The sequence below is a fragment of the Taudactylus pleione genome, unplaced genomic scaffold (genome assembly GCF_031769625.1).
Source record: "Taudactylus pleione unplaced genomic scaffold, aTauple2 ptg001137l, whole genome shotgun sequence".
Lineage (NCBI taxonomy): Eukaryota > Metazoa > Chordata > Amphibia > Anura > Myobatrachidae > Taudactylus > Taudactylus pleione.
Window position 1 is genome coordinate 5,984,432 of NW_028285538.1, and position 22,289 is coordinate 6,006,720.

At 43.5% G+C, this 22,289-nt stretch overlaps 1 long non-coding RNA gene across 1 annotated transcript; it reads right to left on the minus strand.

The window, feature by feature from the left end:
• Positions 1–2,792: 2,792 nt before the first annotated feature.
• On the minus strand, positions 2,793–22,230 carry LOC148453540 (uncharacterized). Its single transcript, XR_015874932.1, has 4 exons — positions 22,093–22,230; positions 10,140–10,249; positions 3,298–3,362; positions 2,793–3,131 (listed from the first exon to the last, which is right to left on the minus strand). It is a non-coding gene; the product is annotated as an uncharacterized LOC148453540 (long non-coding RNA).
• Positions 22,231–22,289: the final 59 nt, after the last annotated feature.

Consider the following 22,289-nt stretch of genomic DNA (forward strand, 5'->3'; position numbering starts at 1 on the left):
TGTCCCCACCTCCTCTGAGATCCCTGGCTTGGCCTGACCGGCTTGGGCTGATAATGCTTTGGTCCCAGAGCCACGGTGAAAGGGTCTCCGGACTGTGGCATTACAGCCTGGCCGTTTTGGGTCCGGTGCTGGTTTTAAATATAGGGGGTACCTTACGCAATTTTTCCCCCCCCTATATTTAAAACCAGGACTGGCCCTGCAGCCTGGTGTTGGTTTCTAAAATATGGTGTAACCCACCACATTTTTTTCCCCATCATTTTAGAAACCAGGTCTGGCTGGCAAGTCTGGGGCTGGTTAGGCTTTTTTTTGGGGGGGGCTGTGTAATTTTTTTTACTGAAATTTAAATTTTTTTTTTTTATATTTACAGGCAGAAACATACATGGATCACAGCGATCTGTATATGTTTCTGCCAAACTCTCAGATCACAGGCAGGTGTATTTTTTTCACAAGTTTTTACAGGAGAGTTTTCCCATCTCAAGAGAGTTTAGAAACTCTCTGCTTGGTAAATTCCAGAATCCTGTCTTCACTAGTGAAAAGGTTCTCGAGTTTTGCCGATGGTGAATTGAAGAGAGTTTGCTAACTCTCCAGTATTTTCCTGTAGCAGAGAAGATCTCTCTCCCGAGTTTGACATTAGTAAATTTAAGAGTGGGAAAAAATGCCCAAACTCTCCAGAGTTTGCAAATGCTCCCATACTCTCAGCTTAGTCAATTTACCCCCAAGGGCAGTTTAAGACTTGGGGAAGCCTAAGCGCAGATATCCATAATCCCACTCTTCCAGAATTTCTGAGAGAAAAGAGCAATAAACACTGAAATCTAAAGTAGGGCTGGCCATTGATTATCGATGGTTAATAACTGTTGGGTATAGTGAGCCATACTTGCCGACTTCTTGGCTGCCCCCTCCGGGAAGGAGCAGCCAGGTCGGCAATGCGAGGCAAGTGGTGCAGCCAAGTGGGCAGTGTGGGGGATGTGATGGCGACTTTGCATCATTGCTGCCCTGCTCCCCTCTTTACAATGCCATGATTACCATCATTGTAAAGTTGGGGGTATTGTCACTGTAATGCGATTCTTTGCAAATCGCGTCATCAAGCAGCCCTGACAGACCAGTGCCCAAGCAGCGGCAGCAGCCTCCGAAGGACTAGACTGCTCTTCCGAGCGTAAGGGAGGCAGACGAGCTCACTGCTGGGCACAGGCTGCACGTACAATGATAAAAGGATATGTTTTAGGGGCTATATAAAAAGTAGGCATCTGCTGTGGACAACTGTTTTTGTATGCTCATTGGTGGCACACCACAGTAAATTCCTCGCCAGGCCATGGCAGCGTTTACACCATGCAATCCTATGGATACATGGTGCGATTTGCCGCACAAGTAAATCGATGTACAGAAACATAGGCATTTTTGTGCAGTTGGTCTGTTCCTAAAAATAGGGACATTTTTCAGGGATAAAAATTCTAGGAGCAAAACTTTTAAACCTGGGAATGCTTCTGGAAGCAGGGATAATTAGCAACTGTATATAAATATCAACATAAGATGTGGAATGTTCTGTCAAAATAAAGACTCCAATAATATGATCTGCCCACTACCATGCAACTGTTGACCTTTTAAATTGTATATGAAAACTAGAAATTGCATCTTCCTCCTTAATTACTAATGCTGGGCATACACTATGCAATTATCTGTCAGATATCTGTCCAATCTGGCTGGTTGGAATGAAAATCTGGTAATGTATGGGAGCAAATGACAATCAACCATATTATCTTAAACACTGGAAAATGGGCAAAAATGTTTGCTCAAATTCGTTAAATTTATTTGATTTAACCAATTTGTCTGAGAACGACCATTTTTGTCTGTTTTCCAGTGTTTGTCAGCAAATGGTAGATTGCCGTTTGCTCCCATACATTACGAGATTTTCATTCCAACCAGCCAGATTGTACAGATATCTGACAGATAATTGCATAGTGTATGCCCAACATTAATTAAGCTGGGCATACACGTATACATAAAATGCCTGTCAGACCGACAGACATTTTATCTGGCAGCCTGCCAGCCGCAGATGTCCGCTGCATTCTCACAGTGTATCAGCCCGACATCTGTGCTCCGCCCCCGGGGGAGGAGACATTTCCCTGTTCCTTCCATGGGAAGGAACACATCAAATGTCTGTCTGTCGGCCGCGGCTGGGCATACACAGCCCGATGCGGCCGACACTTTACCTGTTAAATATTGCATCGGACGGGCATGCTGGGCAATATTTAACCCTCAGTCGCCCGCACACACGCTACAATTATCGGGGCGATCCGTGGATATCGGGTGGATCGCCCTGATAATTGTAGCGTGTATGGCCAGCTTTAGGTTTCATTCGAAGATGGCAAACCAATTTCAGGTGTAACTTGCTGACTTTCAAAGCCCATAGTCCAAGGTACCGGAAGCAGCTTCTGATTCCAAATACCCCCAATTGCTTACTTCAATCTACATATGAAGGACTATTAGCAGTACCTAGAACCTCCTGTACTTCATTAAACGGTAGAGCTTTTAGCTTTGCTGCTCCAACTCTGTAGATAACAAACAGTAGTGTCCAACAATGGCGCATTCACAAGTGTCCACCAGTTATATAAGTTCTCTTATGTAGATATTTCACTTAGTTCTTTATCCTTTCTTTTTTTTTTCCTTTTTAATTTTAAGTGGCTTCTGTTCCCGGTTTTTAACTTCCAGAAGATCAATTATATCTCAGAGAGAGAAGGATAGAGATACATAGCATAATACCGTTTTACTATCCAAAAAAAGATTTACTCACATAAATGAACTCACATTTTAACAAGATAAAATAGTCATATATCACCATATCCCAGGTGTATAGAAAAGGGCTCACAGTCTTATAGACAAACTCCTCTTCCAGTCAGGTAGGTGTCAGTAACCGATGTTGTTCCGGAATCCTCATCTTAACGCCTTCATCAGAAGCATGAGGAAAAGTATCCACATATCCCCTATAAATACCCCTATAACCCTACTGATTGCAGAGAAACTCCCGCTTAAGGCGACTTCCGGCTTCATCCGTAACCAGAAATGCGTCACTGGATCTCCGCAACCGGAAGTGCTCAGCCGGTTATGATGCCGTCGGTTCCAAAGTAATAACTTTGCTGGAAATAAAACAGTAGAACTCCATGACCGGAAGTGCTCCAACAGATATGACGTCATACATTCCAAAGCACTCCCTTTTACCAGAAATACAACACTGTCATTTTAACCAGAAGTATGCATCTCTCCATATTGCAGGATATGACATCAACGTTCCATTATACTTACATTATTGGTGTTCCATTTACAGAGTCCATAATAGGGAAAAGTTTAAACGGTCTCCCAGAATAATACTGATAGAAGTCCATCCACATACAAGAAAACATAAAAACAATGCATTGGTAGAAAATATAAAAATAGATAGAAAAATATTTACCAGAATGAAGAGAGACAATATTAAAATATGATGTATAAATAAATATAGATATTCAATAAAAAGGGTCCTAAAATTCATAAAAAGTACATAAAAAAATCATAAAACCACTTCACTTCAAAATCACTGTTCAGACCATGGGGTGATAAATTAAAACCTTTATGTATCCACTTCATTTCAGTTTTGGCTGATCTTGTTTCTATATCTCTTTCACGCCAAGTGGGATTAATTTGCTCTATCCCCCAAAATGATTTAATATAACAAGGATTGGAATTATGAAACTGTTTAAAATGAGTAGGAACAGGACCTCATTCAGAGTCGGTCGAAGCGGCCGCACGGTCGTACGCCACCGATGTTCGCTATACTGCACATGCGTAAAGTTCTCAATGCGCGTGCGCAAACTAGCCACCAGAAATTTCTCTCTCCTTGAACACAGCCAGGTCGGTAGTTTGAGTGACAGATTGAGGCGTTTGTGGGTGGTAGCAGGGGAAGGTGCTTGAAAACGGGGGAGTGGAGATCCGAACGCAGGCATGCCTAATTATGCGAACGGCGTTTTATGGGAGTGCATACGGTTTATGGGAGTGCATAAATTACAAAGTAGTGTCAAGGCACATGTGACATGGGAGGTTTTTACACTGATATGATCGTAGAGCTTAAGAGAGGGTATGGTCAACTTTAAGCTCTACGACCAGTTCCGATGGTTCCCGATGGTCTCGATTAATCCTTATATGCCCCGAGATGACGTGCAATGCGTACGAGAAGGGGGCGTATTTTTTTGAATTCCGGCCGCTTCCTCCCCTTGGTCGGCCAGCTACCGATCCGAACTTAGGGACGCAACTTGCGAGGGAATCATTTGCATATCCAGCCCCTTTTCCCGTACGACTGTGCGGCCGCTTCGACCGCCTCTGAATGAGGTCCAGAATGGGTAACTAAACCTTTTTTAATATTATACACATGCTCAGCCAATCTGATTTTTTAATTTCTAGTGGTCTTACCAATGTATAAAAGGCCACACTGGCATTCAAGAGCATATACTATATTTTTGGAATTACATGTTATAAAATCATTAATAGGATAGGTGTTACCTTTTACCTGAAAATTCTTTATTTTACTAGTGCCATTTACAGTTTTACACATTTTACATAGTCCACATCTGTGGAAACCTTGGCTTCTAACACTTATCCTTTTTGGAGCTTCAATTGAGCTTCTAACAAGTTTATCTCTCAACGATAGGGCATGTCTATAGATAAAATTGTGTTTTTAAGATAATACACTACCCAATATTGGATCTTGTTTTAAATTTTTTCAGTTCTTTCTAAAAACAGTTTCTACCTCTTTATATTGAGAAATAAAATTAGAAATAAAAGACCATTGTATTGTTTCATTTTTATCAGATGTACATTTTTTCTTTTCCAATAAGTCACTCCTTTCTATAGTATCTACTTTTCGTTGTGCTTCCTCAATACACTCCTTAGTATAACCTTTATTTAAAAAACATTCCCCCATAGTTTAAAGTTGTTCACTGCAGACCTCTGGTTCTGTACAGTTACATTTTATACATAGGAATTGTCCATACAGGATACCATCCAGCCAATTTTTATGATGTTAGCTTGTCCTATCGATGTAACTGTTACAGTCTGTTTTTTTTTCTATATCTTTTGTGTGTAGAGTTTCTCCTTTTATATAAATACTAAGATCTAAAAAAGATATTTATTCATGACTTATACTAAAAGTTAAATTAATATTAAAATCATTGATGTTTAAAAATTCACAAAAAGAGTCTGTTCTCTGGTGCCCTGCCATATAAAAAACACATCATCTATAAAACATTGCAATTACAACAGGTTCGCTCCCAGTTTATCCTGTCGCCAAATCACTTGTTCCTCCAATAAGCCATGAAAAGGTTAGCGTATCTGGTAGCAAACCTGGTGCCCATTGCTGTTCCTACTTGTTGCATATAATAGCAGCCATTGAAGTAAAAATAATTATTTAACAAAATAAATGTAATACCTTCTAATATAAAAGATTTCAAATCCAAGGAGTAAGTTAATTTCTCTAAAAAATATGAGACAGCTTGGAGGCCTTTTTCTGTTTCTGTAATTATATATAATGTAGATACATCCGCACTCACTAACAAGAAATTTCTTTTCCATTTAACAGTATTTATTTTCTTTAACACATCTCCTGTATCTCTCAAATAGGCCTTTATTATTTTAACTAATGGTTGCAAATAATAGTCAATTACTGCTGACAGATTTGATGTAATACTATTACAGCCTGAAACTTTCAGTCTTCCTTTCGGGTGGAGGGGGTCCTTATGAATCTTTGGCAAAACATATATCGTGGGGGTCAAAGGTTGTTGTTTTATATTTATAAATTCATATTCTGATTTGGTTAAAACCACTTTAGTTAAGATACTAGATCTTTCATAATCCTCATTAGAGGATCAAATTTCATTTTTTTATATGTATTACCTTCCAATAACTGTTTATTTATCTACCAAATAGTCATCTTAATTCATAAGGACCACTCCTCCACCCTTATCCGCAGTATTACAATCAAATCATTGTCTTCTTTTAGCAATTTTAATGATAGCCATTCCTTTTTTGTTAAATAAATTTTTTTATTATTTTTCTTTTTTAAGATCTCTTCTACTTCTTCTAAAACCATCTTATTGAAGCATTCTATAAAGCTCCCCCTTTGATGAGCAGGGTAGAATGTATATTTCAGTTTGAATATGGGTTTGGAGGGATCTCCAATTTCCCCACATTCACCTTCTTTTTCATTTTGATTAATAAAGAACTTTTTTACAGTCAATTTATGAATATATCTTTGTAAATCAACAAAAAATCAAATGAATCTAATTGACTGGTTGGTGCATATTTTAGACCTTTCTTTAATACTTTAGTTTCATCAGAAGTTATAATTCTTTTACTTAGGTTGAAAATCTTAATAGTATCTACATTATCATTTTGATCTTATATGGCTATCTTTTTCTGTTTTTTCCTTATCACTTTTTTCTGACCTCCTCGTTTACCCCTTTTGGTTTTATTTAAATTTTTTTCACATGCAATATTTACAATCTCCTTTTTGTTCTTGGAGCCCATTTTTGAAAAGGGGATCTGATTTTGTCTTCCCTTTCCAAAACCTGAAATCTATTGGAATCATAAGGTATAGATGGTTTTCTAAAATTTATAGGTTCATTCTCTTCCCACCATTCGTTATACCTCGGAATATATATCCTTTGATTATAATTGTCTCTTCTCCAACTTTGAGTATTGTTGTAATGTTTTTTCGTCCTTCTATCTATTCTTTGCCATGGCCAATTCTGTGAAACTCTTTTCTTTGCACAGTTTGAGAGACCTACACTCACAAAAAGAGACTGAAGACTCATCTGTTTCCAGAGATTTTATGGATTATAATAATTTATAAGATAAAGATACTGGCCTGATTCAGATGTGTACACTAATTCCACAACAGCTGCATCTGTGTACACAGTGGATGTGCAAAACTATGCAAATACTGCAGACGCCTAGATTTGTATTGAGACGCCCACCGGCGAAGCACAAATCCAAGCATCTGCTTACCAAAATGCACCATCAGCTGCAGATCCTTTGATAATCTGCCTTCTCAGTATCCCTATGTTCTCACAGAATGTCCGTGGGAACAGAGACGCCGTAGCCATGTTTTCTGCATACAGGAAAGCAGTTGTAGTCTCTGACATGCTCCGCAAACAGTAGTGACACACCTGCATTTTTGCTGACACTCCCCCGTTACCTCACCCAAACGCTGCAGGGAAAGAGTTGCTGGGACCGCCAATGGTAATGCAACTTGGCACAGAAGCACAGACCACTGCGTACCTGCATAATCATCGGCATTGCATCCATCTCTGAATGAAGCCCACTGTTTGTGACATTTCATGGTACTCTGGGCCTGATTCATCATGGATCGCAATTGCAACAGCGTCTGTAGAACAGCTGGTGGTGTGTAGTGCACATCCGTATGCACCGCAGTGCGCAAGTTAGGATTGCGATTACACTGAGATCATGCACGAGGACAGAAAGCCATCGCAGAGTGAGTGACGGGACATCAGCGTTTGGGGGTGGTGATGGTGGAGTGGTCGGAAAAACGCCATTACATGGGCGTGTATAAATTAGCCACTGCGTGACAGCATACGCAGCTTGTGTACTCACTGTATGCGACAAGACTTGCAATTTCTAAAACAGGTCAGACCTGCTGTAATTGTGAGTGAAGGTCCAATGTTACTCGATGTTACCGATGTATACGCAGGATTGCGAGGTCTTACGAATGTGCGAAAGCGGAAGTGGGCGTCTCTATGCTAACTGAGCAGTTGCAAGTATTAGCATACTTTTGCAGCAGAACTGCGTGCAGAATCGCAGCTGCAATCACAATAGCGATACGTAATGAATCAGGCCCTCTATTTTTTATTGTGTTTAAGTACACCCATGGACACATTACCAATATTATTTATTTATTGCAAATTTTGTCATTTTGTAGCCACCAGAGGCCAAGGCAGTTGTCTCAGATGACTTAGCAGGAATTTGGTAGTAAGGCTACTGTTGGGTATACAGGACAGGAAGCGGCTACTGAACTCTCAGGACAGGAAGCAGCCATTGCACCCTCAGGACAGGAGCCACCCACTGAACCCTCAGGACTGTAGGCAGCCATTGTGTCATGTTCGGGCTATGGTGGTCCTCTGTAGATGTATTGGAAGATGTGGAGCCAAAAGAATCAGAGGCTAGGGGCCTGGATATATGTCTTCCTCATCCACAAGTACCAGATGTTGGCTAGACCTGACCAAAAGGTGTGGAGTCTAACTTACTGGGAGGTGTTCACCAGTGACCCCTCCAAGCTGGATTTGGGTTTAAGCTGCACCCAGCAAGCAGGTCGCGGCCCTTTGGTCAGGTATCTGGCACAAGTGGGAAATGGAAGAACACTATCACAGGGAAAGCACAGGAGAATGATACTGGAAGTTTTGCAGTTAGGTGATGTACTGGGTACACACCCTGTTTATCCAGATGCAGGGCTGGCACAGGAGAATGGCACTAGGAGATTGTACTTGAATGATGTACTAAGGGCCTTAGCGAGTGGGTCTGAATCAGGTCCAGGGTGTGTACTTCTTTTCAAGAACTAGGGGGGCAAGTTATCACTGCCTGCATTTTAGCAAAGATGAACATGCCATGAACCCCCTGAGTACAGTCACACAAGAAGTCACAGAGGACCTCATTCAGAGTCGGTCGTAAGTGGCCGCTCGGTCGTACGCCTAAAGACCGAGAAACTGAAAAAGTAAGCAATCGCACGGCCGGTCGGTCACAACCAAAGTGACGCCCATACATGCGCAATACACCTCCTCTAGCTAACGAGTGATAGCAGCTAGCGATCGAGTCAATCGTTGTCAGTCGTTGTCAGTCGCTGTATGTTCAATTTCTTCTGATGGTTGTTGACGCTTGTGTCGTGTTGATGCACAAAAAAATGTAAAAAAAAACGCATATAAAAAGCCATACCCATGAAATTTATTTATTCTTATTATCCGCTAATGCAAACACAGCTGAATCAATTACAAGCCAATTAGCAGTGTTATTAGCTTCATCAATCGATTATTATTAGCTGCTTGCATTGTGTGGCTCAAAATAGAAACATCAATCCTACCATCAATAACATTCGAGAGTATCGATTGTACTGTGTGGCTTGCGGGAGCTTCTACCCTACCTTAAGCTGTACGATCATCTAGCCCTCTAACCTGCTTGCAGAGTGACGTTTTACTACTTCCGGCCTTCTATGTCGGTCGTAGCAGGTAATTTATGTACACCCCTAAAAACGCCCTCAAAACTCTGAGGCACCACCACCCCCGTCAACACCCACAAACAGCCTTTCATGTCAATCAACTCTCGTAAGCCACTTCCTGCTCGTAAGCCGTATGATCTATAGCATTTTGGATCGCATAGCCTCGTACGCACATGCACACAACTAACCGTGCGCATGTGTGGTTTGGAAACATCGGATGCATGCGACCGAGTGGCCACTTGCGACCGACTCTGAATGAGGTCCAGAGTTTGGTGATATATACACATGATGATATTTATTCTTGTAATAATGGTAGGATGCACAGGCAGTGCAGGTATGTACAGAAATCTTGTAGTGCACTTTGGGAATGCAGATATACCTTTAGCAGTAAACTCTCACACTTTTTAAACTTGGCCAAACTCTTATGATTTAAACTCTCATTCAGATGTTTTCCCATTTTGAAGATAAAACTCGACCAATGTGAGATTTTACTGCTAAACTCTCCCATTTTTCTAAACTCTAACCCTATTACATTTGGCCCTGAGAGTCCAGAATATGCACAAAAACAAAAGAAGGTACCTGCAGACTTGTTCAGAGGTTGGAGAGGTCACAGTGGCAGAGGAGGAGATGTATTAAGGCTTGGAGAGAGAAAAAGTACCAACCAATCAACTCCTGTCACTTTACAGGCTGTGGGGTCTATGTCTATAATATATATATATATGCATGCAGTGCTCAAAGTGGGAATTTAGAAGTGGGGGTATGGATAATTGAATAGTGCAACCAGAGGTCGGGGCCACCTCAGGCCCCTAGTAGCTTTTGAGATTTTGATATTAAGAGGATTATTCCCGGGTCCCCGGCAGGTACAGGCCAATCACTTTAGATTCTTCCTTACCTATATGTGGTTTCTCTGCAGCAGGTAGCCCCTGAGCAAATTGTTCCACCCTGGGCAGATGGTGACTTCAGTTGGTATTCACATAGCAGAATACATGGTCTGGAAGACACCTGTTTGCATAGGAATAACACCAATGTCATCATCATATAGCAGAGGTTCAAGTTGTGGTGCAGGCCAAAATGTGAAGTTCCCTGATTTAACAATTTTATATTATTAAATTGTATTGCTCCTGAGCCTTTCCTTCTAAGCCTGCCAGTTGTGAATAATCTCCAGTCACTTCCCCCCAGTTCTCTTTAGCCTCATCTCCCATTGTGTCTCTCCAGCCCCCTTGTATCTCTCCAGCCTCATTCTCCCCTGTCTCTCAAGGTGCAGCTCCTCAGTGTCTCTCCAGCATATCTCCAGCTCCAGTCCGCCAGTCTGTCTCCAGTCCCAGAACCCCAGTGTCTCTCCAGGCCCCATAGTGCCACTCCTGACAGCCCCCTTCTGTCTCTCTAGCCCCCCAGTGTCTCTTCAGCTCCAGCCCGTGTCTCTCCAGCTCCAGCCACTTCTGTCTCTCCAGCTCCAGGCACCTAGTGACTCTCCAGCTCCAGCCAGCCCCTTCTGTCTCCAGCCCTGCAGTGTCTATCCAGCTCCTTTCTGTCTCCACAGCCACCAGGACCTCTCTAGCTCCAGTCTCCACATCCCTCTGGCTCCAGCCCACAGACATTTACCTTATTTTTCTGTGTCTTAGGTCTGCTCCTCTTAACGCCGCAGCTCCTTTGCCTTTCAACAGCGTAGTATACTGTGATGACATCACATGCCCTGCACCTCAATAAACAAAAAACTTTCTTGCCTCAACACTAGCGGTGCTGAAAGATCAGATGGCAGCGGCTTCCCGTACCTCGTACATGCCTGCGCCCTGCGGTTCACTGCAGCAGCGCAGGCATCAGTGCCTGGACACTGAGAAAAATGGCAATATACCATACCGCCATGTGCTGCCCCACTTCGAGAAGTCTATATATCTATTTATATATATATATTTCTCTTGAACATATGCATCTCTCTTTATTATATAGTGTTATATATAAACCATATTGCAAATTATATTCTGAAATTTTAAGAGGTACAGTATATCCAACTCTTTCCTTTTTTCTTCTCAATATTTACAGAATATAACATTATTTACAACCACTGCAGTAAGTACGTTCTCTGTACTCATCTACCCAGACCAAACAACCTTCTAAAGATCAAATACACTGTATTGTATGGGGAATAGATACTGTATGTCTTGGCCCCACATATTTCATTGAGGATGCTCTTTTGAAAGTGGACATATCTTTTAAAATGATTTGGGCACCATCCTTGAGATGAGGCCCCCTGTGCCGGAGCTTAGCTATGGTTCTCCAAATACCATTTACAAAACGTTTGTTCTACAATCCTTGGCAGTAAAGCGTATAATATTGGTTGAAATAGATGGGATAGGCCAGATAAGCATTTTTATTAGCTTTTCACTTTTACATTTTCTTAATTTTCAGGCTAACGCTGATTTCTGTTTTTTTGTGTTGGGAATAATTACTTTTTTCCCTCAGTCATAAATATATCACAGTTTCTCCCGGAACAGGATTAAGATGTGACATATTACTAGGAGAAAAAAAAACAAATGCCACTGCAATTACCGGGAGCAGCAAAGGTCGGTGCACAGTACTAACATAAAGCTGTGATAAGACCTGCGCCAGGACGTGTATGATAATATGTCACAGCCAACAGCTGCTGAGTGTAGTGATAGTCAATTAACACCCATTACCTTGCATTGCTCCTTTGTGTATAGAATGAAATTTAATAAAGATGTATTCCGGAGATTGATGTTATTAATGTATGATATATAACGGGTCACCATGGTCACACAGTGGTTCACACCAGGGCATTGGTTTCAAGAAAGATTAGGTTGATGAGTGGAGTTTGGATGTGCTCCCACATTTGGGTGGGTTTCCACTTAGGTGCTTAGGTTTTCCCTGTGGTCCAAAGTCTTGCTGGCAATTTAATTGGCTTCTGCCTAAATTGTCTAACGGTAGGATAGTCAGAATGGAAGCTTCACTGGATACAAAATGGCACACTGCTGCAGAATATGGGGTCTATGTACTAAGCAGTGATAAGTGACAGAGTGAAAAGTGATAAGTCTGTGATAAGTGTCAGCCAATCAGCTTCCAACTGTCATCTCACAGGCTGTGTTTGAAAAATGACAGTTAGGAGCTGATTGGCTGGCACTTATCACAGACTTATCACTATTCACTCTGTCACTTATCACTGCTTAGTACATAGACCCCCAAGTTACATAAACAAAGGCTAATAAAAATAATAATACCAGTCAACAAAGCATCTCAAGGGGCTGTGGGATACAACATGTCCTCTTGCTGTTCTCTGTACAGTAGCCCAAGTTGCTATTTCGAGTTGGGCACTGGAATGTATTAAATCTTGGCTGTGCCTTCACCCAGTACTAAAACCAGGCAAATCCTCTCAATATTGCCACAAAAACATACACTAAGGGGTATATTTAATTCGATTTGAATCGATTTTGACCAATTTAAAATTGATCAACATCGATTTTGTGTTTCTGGGGCTAAATCACACATAACATAACACATAACAGACGATTTTTTTATTTGGTTTAGCCTCAGAAACTCAACATCGATGTTGAGGGAGAATGTACATTTCATACAATTACACACACAGCAGATACACATATGGCAACTCATGCTGGTGATGATGGCATCGAAATGACTGTTGGGTTTGACATCATTCTCTATTGTTTAAAGATGAGTATCACGTAGTTTTGCTGCTTTTTCATAACGTTAGAATACTTTATCCATGTTAAAATCATATTCAAGGTAGGGGTGTGCACCGGCCACTTTTCGTGTTTTGTGTTTTGGTTTTGGATCTGGATCTTTCTTCGTGTTTTGGATCTGGATTGGTTTTGCCAAAACCACCCTTCCGTGTTTTGGGTTCTGGGTTTTGTGTTTTGGATCTGTATTTTTTTGAAAAAAAGCATAAAAACAGCTAAAATCACAGAATTTGTGGGTTTTTCTGCTCCTATGCTATTATTAACCTCAATAACCTTAATTTCCACTCATTTCCAGTCTATTCTGAACACCTCACACCTCACAATAGTGTTTTTATGTCCAAAAGATTGCACTGAGGTAGCTGGATGACTATGCTAAGAGATACGAGTGGGCGGCACAAACACGTGGCCCATCTAGGAGTGGCACTGCAGTGGCAGACAGGATGGCAGTTTGAAAAACTAGGCACCAAACTGTACATAATGCAAAGAAAAAAAAGAGGTGCAAGATGGAATTGTCCTTGGGCCCTCCCACCCACCCTTATGTTGTATAAACAGAACATGCACACTTTAACAAACCAATCATTTCAGCGCCAGGGTCTGCCACACAACTGTGGCTGAAATGATTGGTTCGTTTGGGCCCCCACAAATCAAGCTGGCAATTAATCTGTCCCTGCACAAACTGGCTCTACGGAGGCAAGATGTCATCCTCATCCTCCTCATCCACCGATTCCTCACCCTCTTCAGTGTGTACATCCTCATCCTCACAGAGTATTAATTCGTCCCCGCTGGAACCACAGGTCCCTCTGTACGTTCTGGAGGCTGGTCTCCCTGGAAGAGTTGATAATTCATTTTGTGAACATCATCTTCTCCACATTTTGTGGAAGCAACCTCCTACGCCTTTCGCTGACAAGGTTCCCGGCTGCACTAAACACTCTTTCGGAGTACACACTGGAGGGGGGGCAACTCAGGTAAAATAGAGCCAGTTTGTACAGGGACCTCCAAATTGCTTCTTTTTCCTGCCAGTACAGGTACGGACTGTCTGACATGCCTATTTGGATGCTGTCACCGATGTAATCCTTTAACAGACAGACGCTCGCTTGTCGCTGCTGCTTTGAGGATGCAAGTGCGGCTACAGCCCACACAATTCACAAAGAAAGAAAAAAGAAGAAGAATATTTTAATTGTTTGTGTAGCACACTTTGAGGGTGTCACCACCCTTTAACAGACAGACGCACACTTGTCGCTGCTGCTTTAAGGATGCAGGTGCGGCTACAGCCCACACATTTCACAAAGACAGAAAAAAGAAGAAGAATATTTTTATTGTTTGTGTAGCACACTTTGAGGGTGTCACTACCCTTTAACAGACAGATGCACACTTGTCGCTGCTGCTTTGAGGATGCAAGTGCGGCTACATCGCACACAAGTCACAAACACATCAAAAAAATAGTTTTTTATTTTTTGGAGCACTTTGAGGGTTACACCACCCTTTAACAGACAGACGCACGCTTGTCGCTGCTGCTTTGAGGATGCAAGTGCGGCTACAGCCCACACAATTCACAAAGACAGAAAAAAGAAGAAGAATATTTTTATTGTTTGTGTAGCACACTTTGAGGGTGTCACCACCCTTTAACAGACAGACGCACGCTTGTCGCTGCTGCTTTAAGGATGCAGGTGCGGCTACAGCCCACACATTTCACAAAGACAGAAAAAAAAAGAACAATATTTTTATTGTTTGTGTAGCACACTTTGAGGGTGTCACCACCCTTTAACAGACAGACGCACGCTTGTCGCTGCTGCTTTGAGGATGCAGGTGGAATCTAGACGGGATTTGGAACCGGGGACACACTACCTCCATCAATTGTCTAAATCCCACTACACTAATGGCGGATACCGGACGCACGTCTAACACCAACATAGCAGTCAAGGCCTCAGTTATACGTTTTGCTTCAGGATGACTGCTTTCGTACTTCATCCTCATCGCTAGGGACTGTTGGAGGGTCAATTGTTTAGTAAAAGTAGTGATGTTCCTACTTCCTCTCTGGGATGATGAACAACTCCCAGCAGCGGCAACAGCACTAGGAGGAAGTGGTTCTTGATCTTTCCCTATTTTATTTTTATCGGAGAAAGTTTGGTCCTCCATTTATGTTATATTGATATATACGTGCGGCTAAAGCGCACACAAACACAGAAAATATTTTTTTAGTTTTGCTGGAGAGTAGTGCACTTTGTGGGTTACACCACCCTTTAAGAAATGAGCCAGCCGGCTCTTTACTTATGGGACTCAGGCGCACGCTTCGCGCTGCTCCTTTGTTGATACACGTGCAGCCACAGTGCACACAAGTCACAAACACAGAAAATATATATTTTTTTGGTTTGGACTGGAGTGTATTTTGGGGGTTACAGCACCCTTTAATGGTCAAGCCAGCCGGCCCTTTACTTATGACACAGGCGCACGCTTGGCACTACTTTGTTGATGCACGTGCGGCTACTGCGCACACAATTCACAAACACAGAAAATAATTTTTTTTTTGGTTTGGACTGGAGTGTACTTTGGGGGTTACAGCACCCTTTAACGGTCAAGCCAGCCGGCCCTTTACTTATGACACAGGCGCACGCTTGGCACTACTTTGTTGATGCACGTGCGGCTACTGCGCACACAATTCACAAACACAGAAAATATATTATTTTTTTAGCACTTGGGGGGAGCACCCCTGATGGACAGAGCACCCCCTGGACAACACTACAGCACCCCTTTAGGACTGGGACACTGCACAGGACTTTGGAGTGGACCCAGCCCCTATGGAGAACTGACTGCACAACACAGTCCAGCCAGCCCCTATGGACTTTGAAGTAGTGGACACAGCCCCTATTAACAACAGCAGCACAGCACAGCACAGCCAGCCCCTATGGACTTTGAAGTAGTGGACAACAGCAGCACTACACTACACTACACAGCCCAGCCAGCCCTAACTCCCACCCTCCCTCTTCACTGTCCACAGCCGAGTGAGAAAATGGCGCAGACGCGGGTACCTTATATAGGATCCAAAACCCGCGAGACTCGGAAGGCGGGATGATGACGTTTTGCCTCGATTTCAGATCCGAGTCAGGCGGGAAAAGTCGAGCCTGACACGGATCGGACTCGGATCGGGGGGGCTCGGGGGGGTTCGGATTTCAGAAATCCGAACCCGCTCACCCCTAATTCAAGGTAACTCACACTTAATTGAATCAACCACATGATGTTACAGATATTCCCCCCCATCTTCCCTGCCCAATTCTGTAGGTAAGAATCCTCCAATTGCATTAACATATTTGTATTCCAATTAAAACATGGACACCTGACCAAAAATAGGCACATTAAAGAAAGAAAATCAATGTGCACTGCATCCTTGCATTTTTCCATCTTTTGTAAATAACATGGGGACCTATACGTCAGGCCCATTACTTAATACATGCATAAACTAATGTAAAAATGGTCCCATTCATTATTAGCGGCCTAATGCGGTTGTCCCATATTCAGCAAACTCCGAAAACAGAACGTTTTTGAACGTTGCTTATGGGAATTGGTGCTATTGTCAGATGGTGTTAGTTCTAGGTGGCCTGCTCCTTCCAATTGGAAGCAGTTCTGGAATACAAAGAGGCCCTGCCTCCCCTCTGGCGATGCGCATGCATGAACCCAGGTCACGCATGTGCACTAACACTACCGGGTTGGACCTGGCAGTGTAAATTCTGCTACTACTAATTAGCAGTGGAATCAGCTGTGGTAAGATTTGCAGGAATGACTGCTTTTTGGAGCAGCTGTTCCCACACTGGAGCAACTCGCGCCGAGTTGGATATTATTTGTTGAGGGCCAATAAACCATTGATAATGAATATGCCCCATAGTGAGGAACTTAGGGCCTGATTCAGCATGGATCGCAATTGCAACCATGTACGCAGATCGGCCAATGGTATGTACTGCACATGCATATGCACCGCAGTGTGCGTGTGAAGGACAGCATTGCGATCACACTGCGATCACGCGCACAGATACAAAGCCATCGCAGAGTGAGTGACGGGACATCAACGTTTGGGGGTGGTGACTGGGGAGTGGTCGGAGAAACACAGGCGTGCCTGTCTATTTGAATGCCATTGCATGGGTGTGCATAAATTAGACACTGCGATGGCATACGCAGCTGGAGTACTCACTGCGTGCGACGAGACTATTTCTGAGACAGGTCAGAGCTGCTGTAATTCTACGTGAGGGTCCGATGTTGCTCGATGTAACCGATGTATAAGCAGGACTGCGAGATGTTACAGATGTGAGAAAGCGGTAGTGGGCGTCTCTATGCTGGCTGAGCGGTTGCAAACATTAGCGTATTTTTGCAGCAGGACTGCATGATTAATTCCAGCTGTGATCGCAATAGAGATCCATGTTGAATGAGGCCCTTGGTTGTAAGATGAGCAACACTACCTCAAGTACTGATGCAGGGGTTTATTATCTCAGGGGCTGAAGACGAACAAGTACTACTACAGTTGGAGTAGCATTTGTTGGCTGGATTCACACTGTGGGCCTGATTTCAGACCCGCTCGCAAGCGCAGATCGACAGCTCGCCCCGTTTTGTAGGGGGGGGGGGTGGCTGGGCAAATGGAGGCGTTTGTGGGCGGCCCTATTGACATCACTCGTGATGTTAGTAGGTGGACTTCCTGCTCTATTAGAGCAGAAAGTCCACTGGGGCTTGTGGCCACGAGACCCTACTGTAAGGGTCTCGTCGCAAGCCCGATGGTCCCGATGGACTTGACCATCGCGACCATCACCTGGCCGCTCGCATAAGCTGTGGGTGGTCACCAACAGCTATGCGAGCGGCCAGGAGGCCGCAACTTAAAAAACAAGCGCCCGCCCTGATTCAGAGCGAGCGGCTATGAATCAGGGCCTGTGTGTATGCCTAGAACAGTTAGTGCATGCATATGCTCCCATGTTTAAGCAATTTTGTTTCTTCATACAAAAGACCAAGATGGTTTCTGCTATGTTAGAAACTTTTGTCATTTAATAGCTGTCGGCTGCCTGACGCTAATGCCTAGGAATGTAAAATAAATGGGTAGATATGGGACATAAGTGTCTATTATGTGTGGATGGTTAAACCAGACACATATGCTACTTTTGCCAATCTTGTGCTCTGCATATGGGTGAAAATATGCTTGTTTTACATACAAATTTTTCAGTCACAAATTACACTCATTTTGCTGCCAGCTCAGTCTGTCCCTCCAGTTCCCTATATGTCATATTTCATTTTTTTTACATTCCTTTTATAGAATATCCATATTATGAGCCTCATTCAGTATGGATCGCTATTGCGATCACAGCTACATAATCGCACGGTCTGACTGCGAAAATATGCTAATGATTCCAATCGCTACTGCCGTTGCAGCCAAACGTGAGGATGCCCACTTTACCTTACACACATCTGTAATACTTAGCAAGTCTGCGAAAGCATCGGTAACATGGGGTACCATCGCAGCCTCACGCACACTTGTACAAGCTCAGACCTTACTCAGGAATTGCTAACCTCAACGCACACAGCAAATGCCCAAGCTGTGCCTGGCATCGCAGTGGCTAATTTATACACACACGCGCATTGCCATTCATACGAATGCGCAGAAAGCAACAATCGGCCGACTGCGTGTGTAATCGCAGTTGCAATTGGTAATGAATAAGGACCTATGTACACAAATATATTAGTGACTATATTTTCACTAATTGAGTATTACGTTGTAAAAATTTGATTCAGGATCTTTTTCTGCTTTCCAAAATCTCCAACAATATTATTTTTGCATGGTAAATTAGATCCTCTCTATAGCTCACATTAGCTTGCTAGAATGCTTCAGTTTAATGTACCTGCCCATTAAAATTGCACCATCTGCTCAAATGTGTAAAAACAAATCTGAAAACAGCAGCTTGTGAAAAATGACTTTCAAGGAGGCAAATGTTTGCAAAGCGCTTTATAGGTATCGTGTGTATGTGTAATATTTCTCACAAGCAAGAAAAACACTAATCATGTGTTAGACATGTTTTATTTGTGTTGCTTGGCTGTAGTTCAAATTAATAATATTCTTGTCCTATTATTTTGTTTAGGACATATCACCTTTGGATTTACTATCGGCTATCTAGAATAAAACATGCAGTGTGTGTGTACTGTGGGCCTGATTCAGCAAGGGTCTCAGGGCCTGATTCAGAGCCGGACGCTCTGAAAGAGCGCTCGCTCTGAATCAGGGCGTTTTTTTTTTTTGTATGCGGCCTCCTGGCCGCTCATATAGCTGTGGGTGACTGTGAGCGGCCAGGATGATGGTCGCGATGGTCAAGACCTCCGCCTCCGTTTGTGAAGCCATCCCTCCGCCACGCCAACAAAATGGGGCGAGCTGTCAATCAACATCGACAGCCCCCCCCTCTTGTAGTGAGCCACGGAGCGAGAGCACACCGTCGACCCGCTTGCGAGCGCTCAAGCTGCTGACTGTGAAAAAGCAAAAGATGAATATAAAATCTCCAGTAATATAATTGGCTACCTGACATTTCTATTGAAGCCCACTTCAACACCCGGGAACACACAGATGAGCAGGAAATTTAGATTGATAAAAAAATCTAATTTAAAAGTGCACAAGCACTATTAAATCCATATTAAAAAACATTCATATACGCTTTTGCGATTCCCATTTGCTCTCTTCTTATGCTTTGCAATGTTATTTACAGCCTACTTCAATATGTGCTTTGATATTTAGCGGTTTTCATTTCTCTATATTCTTTTATTTTTCAGGTCAGTCTATTGCTATATATGTGCCTGTACGTTACAATTCAATTCCGTAACTTTTGTTTTGTATATTCCTGATATCTTCTTTGCCTATGTACGTATTGTTGTACTATTTTATTTTTGTACTATTTTATTTTTGTAAAATTCTAAATAAACTTGTTAAAAAAATAAAAAATAACATTCATATACAAATCCAAAAGAACAATAGGCCTGATTCAGATCTGCACAGAAATGTAATCGCAGCTGCGATCTCTCATGGATCTCAGTTGCGAGTATATGCTAATTACTCACTTGCTGTCATATGCTTAGAGACGCCCACTGAAAGCATCTCACATCCGCCGTTCGCACACACAAAACCGGAAACATTGAACTCGGATCAGCCGGCCATCAGCCTTCTGAGTAAAGCTGGGTACACATTGGATGATTTTTTGAACGACTTGCCAGATTCCGATGGATCACAACTAAAGATCATTCAAATCTTCCAGTGTGTATGGACAATGGGCCTGATTCAGCAAGGAATGCAGTTGCTTATATGCATGCAATGGCCCGATTAATTTGCACTGTGCATGCACGAATCAGACGCTGCTATCATGACTGCGATCGCAGAGGCTATGCAGACCCATGGCAGAGTGATTAACAGGAAGGGCCATTTGTGGGTGGTGACGAGGGGGTGGTCGGGCAAACGCAGGCGTGCTAGTGCGTCTGAACGCCGTTGCATGGGCGCGCATAAATTAGCCACTGTGATGCCAGATGCCGCCTGAGGACTCATAGTGTGTGCGGAAGTTAGCAATTCCTGAGTGAGGTCTGACCTGCATTAACGCACAGACTGGGTCCGATGTTACTCAATGTTACCGATTGTTTTGAAATGTTGCCCTAGTATACAGATGTAAGGGGAAGTGGGCGTCCTTATGTTAGGCTGCGATTGCAATGTGAATTAACACACTTACATATCACCGCTGATATTAGCAACTGCGTCACGTGCGTATAAGCAGAATAGCGATCCGTAGTAAATCAGGCCCTATGCGCTTTCCCGCATCTTCATGTTGTCCCTAGATGCAGCTCAATCTGAAGATGCAACTGATGATGCCATGCATGTGGATGCGGTGGGAGAATTACATATCTTGCGGTGATTCACCAAATCGTATGGTGTGTACGAACCGCACAATATGTCATCGTCGCATCTGCCATCGCCTGGATCGTCCATCGCACCTGCCGTTGTCTAATGTGTACCCAGCAGAAGTCTAAGCTGGTGCAGACAGATCGGGATTCCAGACACGCAGAGGGCTCTCCTGCTGTGAGCATGGAGGCAGTGGCTAATCTATGCACACCCAGAAAACAGTGTTTTACACACTACAGACACGCCTGCATTTCTCTAGTCACCCCCCCGCTACCTCCCTCAAACGTTGACTAACTGTCGCTCACTTTGCAAATGAATACTCGATGGGAGCGTAATCACAATTCAATCGTACACAGGGCCCGATTCAGACACGCTCCCTAGGCTGCGTTCGCACACAACCTGCCGATGTTTGCAAAGCGTGCGTATCACAGTGCGCGAACCAGCCCATGCGCTCGTGAAGCGCTCGCCCCTTGTGTACAGACGCATTGCTAGCTTGAGTGACAGGGCGAGCCGTTTGTGGGTGGTGACAGGGTTTGGTCGATGGAAAAGGGGGAGTGGTGGTGCGAACGCAGGCGTGTCTGAGTGTCTTAACACTGTTTCAGAGGCGTGCATAATTAAGATGCAGCATCATAGTACACATCACATGGGTGAATTTCACACTGAAGTACTTGCAGTGCTTGGTCAGCCACAAGTGCTGCTTACGCACCTGATGGTACTCGATGTTACCGATGGTTGCGAACGCATCTAGCGAGCAGGTCTCAATCGGGCACACAGTGCGGCTTACACGCATGTACAATGGCAAATAATCGCTCATTCTGTGTAAATATCGGCATTTGTGTGCAGATCAGAATCGGGCCCAATGTACTGTAACAAAGTCACATGATAACAATCATGTATTTGTATCTAAACAAGTATCTAATAACAAAACTACATTGCAAAGCTTATATATGAGCTGGTATATAGCGATATGCCATACCGCCACGTCAGCCTGTGTCTGAACTCCAACTTAGCAGTCGCACTGAGAACTAAAAAACAGCAGCTGGAGATGTGTCCTGCTGGGCAGGTCCGGCGCTAGGTGTCTTGGCACACTGCGCCGTCCCGTGTTCCCCCCCGCCCCTTCCCACACGGCGCCCTCCCCCTGTGCTTACATTTTGCACTACTACCATCAGGGAGGAGGGCGGAGCTATCCTACTGCCGGACACCGGCACCGGCGCCCCTGTGCGACCGCACAGCCCCGAACATACCTGGAGCTGGCCCTGCCGCTGGGGACACATCTCTCTGGAGTACTCTGCTGGCTTGACCGAGCATCAGGAAACGGGTCCTGATGTCAGGACAGATGCAGCCACAGTAAAAAGAATCCTGGCTCCGGTCGTGAACCAATCACGGACCGGCAGCCAACCAAAAATAAACATCATTAGTGGCCCTTTAAATTTGGTGCCAG